The 12,990-nt window shown below is 34.8% G+C and overlaps 1 protein-coding gene and 1 non-coding gene across 5 annotated transcripts in view; one reads left to right on the top strand and one right to left on the bottom strand.

Annotated features, from left to right (window-relative positions):
- Window positions 1–12,990, top strand: part of LOC111506102 (uncharacterized) — a 259,371-nt gene that overhangs the window by 35,167 nt on the left and 211,214 nt on the right. For 3 of the 4 annotated variants that reach the window (XM_074181728.1, XM_074181732.1, XM_074181733.1), the window contains exon 2: window positions 4,773–4,800. The exons of the other annotated variant lie outside the window; for it this stretch is intronic. The gene's annotated coding sequence lies outside the window, so the exon portion shown is untranslated. The remainder of the gene's footprint in view (window positions 1–4,772; window positions 4,801–12,990) is intronic. 4 annotated transcript variants of the gene reach the window in all.
- TRNAE-CUC (transfer RNA glutamic acid (anticodon CUC)) lies at window positions 8,046–8,117 on the bottom strand. Its single transcript has one exon. It is a non-coding gene; the product is annotated as a tRNA-Glu (tRNA).

Raw genomic sequence — 12,990 nt, forward strand, 5'->3', positions numbered from 1 at the left:
TTGCTAGCGTTGAGTTTCAAACTGTTTGCTGCAAACCAACATTCGGCATTTTTTTCAGTAGCTTCTTTTATTATTTTCTGGTTTATATTTTGATGAAAGATAGTGGTGTCATCTGGAGGCATGATACAGGTTGAATCGACTAAATAGGAGGGGCCCCAGAACAGAGCCCTGCGATACCCCATATTTCATTGCTACTGTTTCTGACGTGATACCATTGAAGCACACTGACTGTCTTCTATCTTTAAGATACGAGCCAAAAAGACCTAGGGCTATACCTCCTACGCCGTATAGAATTAATTTTTCTAATAGCAAATCGTGATTTACGCAACCAAATGCTTTTGTTTAGTCAAATAGAGTCAGTGCAGTTTTCCTGTCGTCTTCAAATCCTTCTACTATGTTTTCAACTGCTTTGGCTACGGCTTTTATGGTGGAGGTGTTCTTCCGAAATACAAACTGATTTTCATGAAGCAATTTGAATTTCTCAAAGTACATGGATAAACGAATTTTCAAAATTATCTCGAATATTTTTCCTGAAAAAGGAATGAGAGAAATATGTCTGAAATTACCTGGAAGATCAAAATCACCAGTTATGTGTATTGGGATAACTTTACTATGTTTGAACATTTCTGGAATAACACCTGCACTAATACAGTTATTAAATAGATTTGTCAATTTGACCACTATCAAATCTATGGTATTTTTTAATATTTTTGTATTTATTCCAAAGATATCTGTGGCACTGGTGTCCTTCAAAGATTTCACCGCCGCAAGTACTTCTTCTTCAATAATAGGTTCTAGAAAAAAAGAGCTCTGTGTAGTGGGTATATTTACAAATAATTATGAAAAATTAATATGTGTCATGGGCAAGGATCTTATAATTTTTTCCGCTATGTGGCCAAGAAAACTGTTGAAATCATGGGCTTGTAAGGTAGTGTCGATGTTTTTATTATCCAGACGATTTCTTTTGTAATTTATCATTTTCCATATATCCCTCATTTTATTGGTGGAGGTATTTATGTAATTATCATAAGCCTCCCTTTTGCTCTTTCAATGGCACATTTATACTGATTTTTCAAATTTTTGTAGACTGAATAATCATTTTTGTCTTTGGTAACATCACAAACTGTTTTAACACCCTCTCAAATCAGTATTAAACCAGATTTCTGGGGCCTTATTTTCTGGACGCACCCGTTTCAATGGAAATGATGTTGCGATACCACTTTTGAGCGTGGAAGTTATGAACTCTGCTGACCGGTTTATCTCCGTATCGATATCACTATGTTTTTGTTAAAATTATTCACCAGATTCCAGTCGGTATTTTCCAAGATAAATCTCAATTTTTTTATGCCAGTATATATTGGTGTCCATTTTAACCCCCAACAAACTTATTGAAGCAGAAAGCGGAATTGTCTGACCTGACATTGTTATACCTGGTTCGGAAACATTTATCTTTTTGGAGAAAAGTGATGCCTGGGTTTTTGTGGCATTGAATTAAACCTGGTTTCTTTCACAACAATTCGTAATTACTTGTAGATCTTCATTAAGATATTCAACCTCCTGTCGCCTGGAATCCAAATATAATGACGAGATAAGTGTGCTGTCGTCAGCAAAGCAATACAATGGATTCTTGGTTTTTCCCAATAAGTCGTTGATATACAATAAAAAGAGAGTTGGAGACAATATGGATCCCTGGGGAACACCAGCGTTGATGGTGAAAGTATTCGAGGGATATCCATCGACGGCCTCTTGCAGGAAACATTCTTTCAGGAAGCTGATGAGCCATAAACAAAAATGATCCGACACGCTAAAGCATTGAAGTTTGGCTAGCAAACTTTCATGCCACACACGGTCAAAGGCTTTAGAAATATCAAGCGCAACAACTCTTGACTCTGCATGTTTCTCGATTGCGTTATTCCATATAAGGTACTGTTGCTGCTGAAGTGTTCCACATTGGTTTGCGAAACTTCGTTCCGCAGGCTCGAAGAAGATGAGCCCCGGAATGGGACGAGGATTTAAGGACCCTGGTTGAGACTGACCCATAACTAACGGTGCATGGGATAGCGGAAGAACTAGGCGTCAACTCCCATGTGGCTTTTGATGGTTTAAAACGTGTTGAAAAGATCAAAAAGCTCGAAAAGTAGGTGCCCTTCATTTGAACGATCGACAGAAATTGTCACGTTTCGAGGTCTGTTCTTTTTTCCTAAGGCGAAACCAAAACGATTCTTTTTTGGATCGGATCGTTACGTGTGATGAAAAGTGGATCCTCTACGACAAAAGGAGACGTTCAGACAGTGGTTGGACATTGATGAGCCATTCAGGCAGTTTACAAAGGCAAAAACTCACAGCAGAGTCCTATTGGGAGGAAATCGACGAAATACACCTAAAATTGCCTCATCAGCAGCTGGTGCTGGTTAGCAGAAGAGGTCCACTACCATCTTCTCAAGCTCACAATTTTTATGCAGAAATGGCGCTTATTTCGATTGAATTAAATAAGTTATCACTGCGATATTACAGTTCAAATGAGACTCATGAAAACGAAGAAAACTTTTGAATATAAGGTTTCATGTTGAAACAAGATTAATGTTGACAGATTGATCTGAAATTTGGTACACACATTCAATTTTGATGACAATACAATTTAATAAATTCAGTATCATTGTAAATCCAAGATGGCCGCAGCAACAAAAGAAGGGTATCAAATAACAGGGATTGACTAATAGAATGTTAGTACACTTTGAAAAAGATGCAAATTTCTACAAAATGGCGGATTAAATATTGTTTCACAATTACCTAAGTATGAGTATCAAATGATAGGTGACTAGTACTATACAAACAACTTTATCAACTCAGACACTGGATACAAGCAAAGGTCTCCCATTCAAGTTAAGATTTTGTATCGTGTCGAAATCTGTGTGGCGTTAGGGTGGCAAAAAATGGTACGTCATTAGTGATACACCACTAAGTTTCATTGAAAAAAAGAGATAATAATAATGGAGATAATAAACTGAAAGCTAAAAAATAATTCGGGAGGTCCTAGGTAGCAGTCACCACACCACTCTCCTCAGAATCTACGGTATTATATCAGATACAAAATTAATCAAATCGTTGGTCCTAGTATTTCTTTTTTACATATTTACTCAGGTTACGCTACACCTAATGATTTTATTATTTTTTATTTTCTCAATTTCGTATATTGATGAGAAGAGTGGTGTGATGAATGCTACCTAGGACCTTCCGATTTTTTCAATAAAACCGTTCAATATATTTTTTTTACTTTTTTATTATTCTTGATTCCACTGAATTTTATATACGTGAAAACTAGAATGGGTAGACAACTACCCATTCTGCTTTTAGCTCACTGAGTAGTCACACGTTTAATTGTTGATAACACCGAATGTTTTCCAATGAGTAGATCACTTTGTTGACAAAATGGTTTAGACTTTCACGGCTGAGGTTTTCAGTGTCATTGCTTCTCGAGTTTGAAGGCCGTGGATTTTTGGAATTTGGAAGAAATTCCAAAAATCCACGGCTTTCAAACTCGAAAAGCAATTACACAAATCACTTTGTTGTTATATTCAGTGAAAATAATTTTCACACATAGCAGAACTGCAATACTTCTCTTGACTCGCGTTTATATGAATAGTTTGTCGTCATCTGAAGATGGTGGAAAACTCTTTTAGGTTTTCTAATTCTCACACATTTTTTGTATATGTATATGTTGGAGAAGTTGAAAACCAAAAAACTCTTTTCCCAAAATTAATCTCTTTTTTTCAATTTGAACAGGAGATGATCTTCTGATCTCGACTGTGGGAAAAATAGTGTGATTAGATAAGAACCTTGACTGGGAAGTATTTATGCCAACAAAGGCTTTTTTGCGACGTTCATCCCATATAAACAATTCATTACTATTCCGAAGAAGACTGCGTATTTATATGGACGTACTACCATTTTAATAACACTAATAATGCATAGATACGGATTTTATTGATATTCTCTACATGGCAGTAACCGAGTACCGAGCATATAAACATTGTTTGTACAAGCGATTAACGCTTGTTACGTTGCGTATACTTTGTTAGCGTCTACGTTTAGTGAATTTTTATTTACCTTTTTTTTAATACCTACTTATTACTTTCTGAAACACAATTGCTGCAAAAAATTCATTTCAACAAATTCTGCTCGTGATTTTACAAACAGTTCAGAGCGATTTTTAATTATTCTAGTTAGACTTTCCAAAATTCGATAAACCAACTAATTGAAGTTATCTTCGCCATCTTGATTTCGGCAATGACATCGACACGATGCGAAATTAAATTGCTATTGAACTCTTCGATTGACTCATACATTTCACATGAATCATAGAAACAAAACAAAAGGCGTCATATCGGTGGATACTGATGACAATAAAAAAACAAGCACCTTTTCTTCAAAATATGTTAAGATTATTGTTCATTAAACCTTCACTCATTACTGTTAGATAAAACCATTACAATTCACAATAAATATTCGATAATTGTCTTAAGTACACGAGAACAGCTCTTCTGCGGTTGATAATTTCGAGAAAGGTTATTTTTGAACTTTGGTGCTGATTTCCTTCGCAGATATATTGATTTTTGCTGTTTATATGGACTTTGGTAATTGAAAGTGTCAGATTTAATGATAGTTTTCAAGTACCCCACTATAAGCAACGTTATTTTCGATTATAATACAAAATGTACTTAAACTTACGATTTCTAAATGAAACAACTTTTAATAGTTTTGTTTTGTTACAGATTCAGATGCGTTATACATATCTATTAGGTAAGTCGTTTTTTTAATATGTATGTTTTGTTGACATTCGATAAGATGTTCAAATTTAACGTACGTATTCTTCTTTATTAAATCTAAGTGGAAATACGCAAAAATTGTGCACCAAAGTCTTTTGGTTTGTGAGACATGAATCTGACTGATCCTTTTACTATTTTCTATCTCGGAAATTAATTTCGTACGTTATTTAAAGAAATCAGGCTCACTTTTTTCTGGGAAATAGAACTCTTGCTATGAAGCAGATCTTCATTTATTGCATAGTATGTATAACACAATAAATAGTTCCTACACAATTGAATATTCCAAATCGTCGCAGTTATCTCCTGATGATGCTATCGCGGTTAGCGAAACGAGCGTCAAGATACAGTATTTTGTTCTGATGTGGGAAGTATATTTGCAACAGATACCAATGATGAGTAACCAAAAAGTAACCACCATGTAAATTATTCGACAAGTCTTCACAAATGTATTCCGAATAAAAACCTGCAATCTTTGTAATTGTTCTCTTTGTTTCGCAAACTAATAGATAGGCAAAGTGCAACAATGATTATTTGCGGTGAAATGCAGTCGGAAAAAACGAAAAATGTATTCACGATACCAACAATGGAAACGGCTAGGAATGACTTGGAGGAGGCGCTGGTTTCACGCCTCCTATCATGATTTCGGGAGTGCCTGTGAATGTTTCGGCGGGAAACAATGGAAATGGGCCAACAAAAGGAATTTCTCGAGTACGCTTTTCCTTTGAACCGAGTAGCTGTTGTGAATGTTTCAGTTGGAAGATATGGCGTTGGAAGCGTCGCTGGGAATTGTTTGTTTATTTTTAGAGGAAAGGAAAGTAATAATGATAATGGCCATGGTATAGACTGGTTTAGAAGTCGCTACAGTTAACTGAAGTATGCACAAGTGCTCATTGGATTCCATGGCGTAGAAAAACAGGTGCGAAGATTTTAGATTCACGTATAAACACTTGCAAAAGTTTCAAACAATTGAACATTGTTCCCGCTCCAAAAATGGGTCTATATTTTTCCAATTGGTTCAATAACTATCGCACACTGCCCTGAATGTCTATTACTGTGTTTTCAATTTCATCGTAATGTAGATTTGAAACAGTATTTTCGTACATCTGGTATTTTTTTGGGAATGCACTGCGAAAGTGACGATTTACGTTTGGAAAAACCGTCTGAAAGTTTTCTCCATAAGAAACCGTTCTTTTAAGGAAATATTACTCAAAAAGTGTAAGTCGTGGTATATTGAGTTGACCCTGAAAGCGAATAGCAGATACAGATTGCCAATCTGATAATATATACGAGGTGTTACTAGAAATTAACCAGAGTAGTGCGAGCTTCAAGATCAAACGCCATATTGTTAAGAAGCTTGATATGCCACCTTCAGATCACACCCAAAATTTATTTCAGATATAAAGTGGAAGAAAAAGCGCATCCCAAACAACTACTCTCAAACATATACACATTGAATTACACGAAAATCCACCAACTAGTCGTTGGTGAGACTTTGGGATATACATTCGTCCTCGCAATCAACGCATATACCTTCAATGATGTCTGACGCAATAGCAGACGAAACGTTTGATGCTTCCGGTTCCATTCGATTACGTCCTAGCAACCCAGATTTTGTTCTCTTCCATCGTGACTCCGGTCATGACTACGTTCATATATTCAAATTGAAATTCTTAACTCTTCAGAAAATTTTAACTTGTAGAAAAATTCTTCAACTGTGAGATATAGAGAAATATATTGAGATAGTTACGCTCATTTTAGGCTTTCGTGGATTTATAAAATAAAACTCTTTTTTGTAAGTCGGATTGATGAACCTACAAAGCACTAGTGTGGAAATTCAGCAGAGCATTTTCTGAGCACAAATTCACAGCATAAATAAACAGGATTTGAATTTTGTTCTTGATTTTATTCAGAATTCGGTAAATGACGCTGTTTAATAATGCTGCCGATTGTATGGTGTTTTTCCCAGAAAATCCGCTGTGAAGTAGGATGGATATTGATTTTGAGGGGCTTCTATTTTATTACCTACCAGTTTTAGCCATCAAAAAAATTACAACGATTGGGACTGATGAGCAGTTTATTTCAAATTATCTGCCTAACAGTTCATCAACTTTGGTTTATTTTAGTTTTCAAGATACATTGGTATGTTTTCAATAAAAATGCCAAAACAGGAAAACATTCTTAAAACATTTTATTCTATATTTCTGTTATTGGTGTTTTTCTTGATAGTGAACAAAAAATATAAACACTTTGAGCAATTCATTGTAACAACATGTCGTCTGTGCAAAAAAAAAACGAACATGAACATGAACCACTAATTTCTTTTGAATATTTTGTTCAGACAATAAAAGAAGAGTTAACGAAAAAATCTTACCCACAGTTACAAATTTATTCAGACAACTGTAGAAATTACATTTTTTTTGAAAATAAATTATTCTTAACAATTTTTCTCAAATATATCAATTTGGATCCTTTCGACGTTGAGTGACAGATTTGTCTGCAAAGTTCATAAGTATGTTGTTTTCAATTTTCTTGTGGAAGGATTGCCTTGTTGATCCAAATTCAGTGGACATATTGCCATATTTTCAATTGCATCCAGCATTATGTAAGCAGTTTTTTATATTATTTTTGGGTTTCGTTTAATTAGGAGATCAGAATTGAATTTTATTGCTGTTGCATTTCACCACCATATTATATAAAACATTTTGATTTGTATGTATGTACCTTATTTATTATGTTATATTTGTGTTCATAGTTTCGTCTTCTAAATGGCCAGAAGTGTCAAAAATACAACATGTAACTAGTGTTTTAATAATTTTCATTCGTTTAACAGTTTCGATTCACTCAGTACAGATCTCCGATTATTAAGAGTTTCTCCAACTTTTTCCAAATTCAAAACCGATTATGATTTTTGAGCAGTCACAATCAAATATTTGTTTTCACAAATGTGCTGCTGAATATATTTTTCATTTATCAAATCATTTAATATTTTCTTTTAACTATTTCATCGGAAATTTTCTACTTTATATTCATTTCATATCAATAATGCTTTACTTTCATTCTTCGCATTTGTTACTTTCCATTAGTCATAAAGTTGAACTTTCATCATTCCGCTAATTATTGGAACTAATTCGATCGAAAATAATTTGGCAAGAGTTCATATGTCATCTCGACAACGATATATATATTTTTGTTTTGAAAATAAATTGAGGAATCAAAAAATTCCGGTACCGGGAATCGAACCCGAGCCTCCTGGGTGAGAGCCAGGTATCCTAGCCACTAGACCATACCGGATATATTGAGGTTTTGGCGACAGGACGCTATCAAGTGGCGATATTATCTCCGAGTATATTCAAAATATGAATGAAAAAGTTTAGAATATATGAATTTTTCATCAAGAGTTTGCAGCCTTATAAAAATAAATTTGTCAAAAAATTTTCACTTTCAGTTGTTATATAATCATCATCAAGGCTGATAGCACGACCAGCTACCGAAAGCGCTCGCATATAATTGAATAGGGGTTATAAAGCTTCAAATTTTTTTTGTAACTTATATGAATATTAAAATACTGAAAATAAAGGGAAATTAGTTGCATCATCCATTTTTATATTTTTTGCTTATAGTTTCCTTTGAAACTCAACACATTAGAAAGGTATGCAAAATTAGACAGTGTCATCTGACTTGGGCAACCCTTATCTTTGAATTTTTAAATACGGACCTGTATTTTTTGTTGTAGTTTTTGGATCGTAAACGTTCACTTCATACTGAGAAATTGAATTTTATTTTATATTTGGGGATGTTTCGGTAATATTTGATTATAATTGGGTGAATTATTCCCTTTTAAATTACAGCCCTGGAAATTGGTTAACTCAGTTAAATAAAAACACAATAGCAACTTTCACGTCTCCCTATGTGCCATATAATTTTTAGAGAGTTTTTTTTCATTTTTAGGCACCTATTCATATTTTTTCATATTTCTATTGCACTGAGCGTTTTATACAATGAACTTCGATTGAGAAAACCTTTTATGACCATCTGAAACATATCTACAACAAAAATATATTATATCAGATCAGTTTTGATGAGCAGAAAAAGAAATGATAGCAATAATAACATCCAATACCAACACTATATTTGTAATGAAAATTGAAATGAAGTAATTTATATACACAAAAAAATTAATGGCATAGTAAATGTTCGGATTGGAGTCCTTCCATTTCGAGACAAATATATGGCCAATATAATGGTCTCCAAGATCACCAGATCTGACTATTTTGGACTATTTTCTATGGGGAACATTGAAAAATAGGATTTACGCTGGCAGAGAGATACAAAATGTGGAAGACTCGAGATTGAGGATTTTGAATGATTTCGCAACAATGCAGCAAATAAGTGTGTTAAGGGCAAACAATAAAGTGAAAAACCGAGTTCAAAAATGTCTCAAAATGGAAGGACTCCAATTCCATCATTTATTGCCCCATTAATTTTTTGTGTTTATGAATTACTTCATTTCAATTTTCATTACAATTACCTATAGTGTTCGTTTCGGATGTTATTATTGCTATTATTTTTTTTCTGCTAATTAAAACACATATAATATATTTTTGCTGTAGATATGTTTCAGTAATCATAAAAGGTTTTCCTATTCGAAGTTGAATGCAGAAAACGCTCAGAGCAATGAAAAAAAATGAATAGGTAGGTACCTGAAAATGAAAAAAAAAACTCTCGAAAAACTCTATGGTACATAGGGAGACGTAGATGTTGGTATTGTGTTTTTATTCAACTTAGTCAACCAATAACTACAAAACGCTCAAAAATTGTGTACACTCGCTTCTCACCTTGTTTGCATCAACTTACCTGTGCGAATCCTCATATTCAAAAATGAAATATGCGAAAAATGTTTATAGATCCCGAATAAGTGATTCGCACCTGGACGACGTTTTGAGAGTAGTATGTAGTAATTATTTGCTAGATTTATCAGAAATTGTAAATAGTTTGCGTCAATGTCAATCATCACATTAATTTTTAAATAAATGGTTTATTTTTACAGTTGCGTTATATTGTATTTTACATACAACGTTTAAAAACGCAAAACCTGAAAGTGATTTGTTCAGTTCAGTTTTATTATTGCGGCCCGCATTGTCTAGCAGTAGCGACTATGTGGCCCAAGGGGAAAAAGGTTGAGTACCGCTGCATTAGATAATTAATTTAGGTTTGATTTAATTTAATTTGATTCAATTCAGGCAGATTCATTGTTAACCGTAGGAATAACTTCAGTGAAGAATCCTGCACTGACACAGATGAAACTGCCTTACTCAGCATATATTATGCCATGGCCTACCCTCATATAAGTCTTAATATTATGGCTTGGGGCAGAGCAAGGGATTTTTCCAGAGTCTTCATAGCACAAAAACGTATCATAAGGCTAATCTTCAATATGGATTTCCGGGATAGCTGCCGGCCAGTCTTTATAGACAAAAAAATATTGACAGCCCCTTCCATCTTCATTTTTAAATGTATTTCATTTGTTAGGCAAAACAATAAATTATATGATAAGACTGCTTCAGATCACAGTCATAATACAAGAAACGGTGATCTTCTAAAAATCCCTCAGCATCTCATGACAAGCTAAAAAAAATCCCCTCAGTATAATGCCATTACGTGCTTCAATAAGCTGCCAAATGAAGTTAAAAAAATCACAAGTGACAAGGTATTCCATGATTATGTTAAAACTATGCTTTTAGAAAGAGGCTATTACAGTTACCAAGATTTTTTAATTGACAATCTCACAAACAATCAAATTCACAGTGGACGAAATTTTATTTAGATTAAATTATGTGAATGATGTAAATGTTTAGTTAATTTGAGGGCATCTATGCTTACTTGTATATGTGTGTATATAGGTATGTGTATATATGTGTATATGTGTATATTTAGAGGTGATTCTGTGTTCAATCTCCAACTCTTTTTATCTTTACTAGCCTGTAGTACAACTGACTTACCATATATACCCAAGTGTATCAAAAATGGTGAATAAATATTATTATTATTATTATTATTATTATTACACCTGTCGGATATTCGTTGTATTAGCCAGGGGATTCGTTGTTTTCTGAAAGGTATTATTCCTTCAACCTACAGTGTATGTAGTTGAGACTGGCTTGAACGAATTGTTCCTTTAGTTAGATGATGTGACTTTATTTTATGGAAGCGCCTCTTTTCTCCACGGCTGCGCCCCGGTTGGAATGTTCAAAAATTCTTTCTTCATTTCACATCTTCAATATAAAACGAACCTACATACAAAATTTCAGCCCCCGTAAAATATACCGGTACGATGAAACAGTAATGAAAAGGTAACTTTATTTTATGGACACGCCTTTTTCTCCGCGGCTGGCGCCCCAGTTGGAATATTTAAAAATACTTTCTTATTGCACACCTACAACATAAAACGAACCTACATACAAAATTTCAGCCACCGAAAATATAGTGGTACGGAGAAACAGTGACGAAAATGTAATTTTCATATGTAAACCGTCCCTTTTATCTCTAGGGAGGCAACCCAGTTGGGATATTAAAAAATCCTCCCTCATTGCACATCTATCTACAACATAAAACGAGCCGACATACAAAATTTCAGCCTCCGAAAATATAGCGGTACGCAGAAACAGTGATGAAAAGGTAATTTTCGGATATAAACAAACCCCCTTTACCCCCACGGCGGGCGCCCCAGTTGGAATATTTGATAATCCTCTTTTAGTGCGCATTTGAGACCTAAGAAGCACCTATATACCAAATTTTAGCTTCCTAGGACTTAAGGCTGGGGCACACCTGTCATACACCCTTCAGATCCGACTCCCATCATACAGTCAGACGACTTCTTTCCGATTTACCACTTCGGCTTGATACTCTTGCCACTCTCGCCAATGTCCATTCAAACAATTAATATCTTGGAAGGTCCTCTAAGCAAAATTTTCAAGAGTTTTAGCCATTATGGCACTCTGTTTGGAAGAAGAAGATGAAGAAAATCGGAGATTTTGGGTACGTGCTGCTTGGAATAGATGATCTGCAGAAGGCGAATATTCCACGCTCGTACCACATCTGTAGAACGACGAAACAAAATTTTATCAATATTTTAGAATGTCCATGTCGGCTTTCAACCTGTTGGATATTAAACTCCAGGGAACTTTGTCTTGAATATCATATAAACTGGTAGCTAGAGCGTCCCGAAGCTGGAGAACAAATGGACTGCACAATCGGATCATGATCGAATACAGGAACGGAGTTGGGTGGGAGAGGAGTTGGCCACGTATCGGAACGATGTGAACTACTCTATTTGGACTAAAGTACCATTTCCCTCTCAGACACTCGTCCGACTGTATGATGGTAGTCGGATCTGAAGGGTGTATGACAGGTGTGTCCCGGCCTTTACCAGTACAGAGAAACAAAGATAAATTGGTGGGTGACTTTCGCATTTATACGTATAGATACTGCAGATGGATAGATATATAAATGGATAGATATACAGTGTGAGTCTCTAACATGGAACAAATTCACTAAATCAAAGGTTTTGTTTCTTTCGGAAATATGCTCGGACACGTCGATTAGTATTTAAAATTGCCTTTATTTTAATGCAAAAAAAAATTATACAGTGTGCCTCAAATGCGAGATATGACGTCATCGATAATTTTTTAAATGACTCCTTGTCCTTTAAAAGATATTAAACAAACATCTAATTCAAGAAATGCATTCAAATCAATAGTCTTTCTTTAACAAGTGTTCAAAATGTTGTTTATTTACTAACTGACAATACTTACCCTAAACGTAACTGAAACTCGTTTTGAACATTTCTGATTACTTCGCCGGAAATTAGCCTACACTCACTACTGTCTTATTCGTTCTTTTAAATCCTCAATATTTGTCGGTTTGGTCTTAAAAACTTTGCTCTTCAAGTAACCCCATAAGAAAAAGTCCAAAGGTGTTAAATCCGGAGACCTAGGTCGCCATTCATAGGGTCCTCTTCTGCCAATCCATCTGCCTGGAAATACATCATTCATGTACTCACGGACACGTCTTGCAAAATGAGAAGGCGCGCCGTCCTGTTGAAACCAGATGTTTCTATTCGGGACTTCAGCTTCTATAGGATAAGGGAACAAAATAGACAAATTCG

The sequence above is a fragment of the Leptinotarsa decemlineata genome, unplaced genomic scaffold (genome assembly GCF_025532065.1).
Source record: "Leptinotarsa decemlineata unplaced genomic scaffold, Ldec_3_MD MMD2_tig00026314_RagTag_RagTag, whole genome shotgun sequence".
Taxonomy (NCBI): domain Eukaryota; kingdom Metazoa; phylum Arthropoda; class Insecta; order Coleoptera; family Chrysomelidae; genus Leptinotarsa; species Leptinotarsa decemlineata.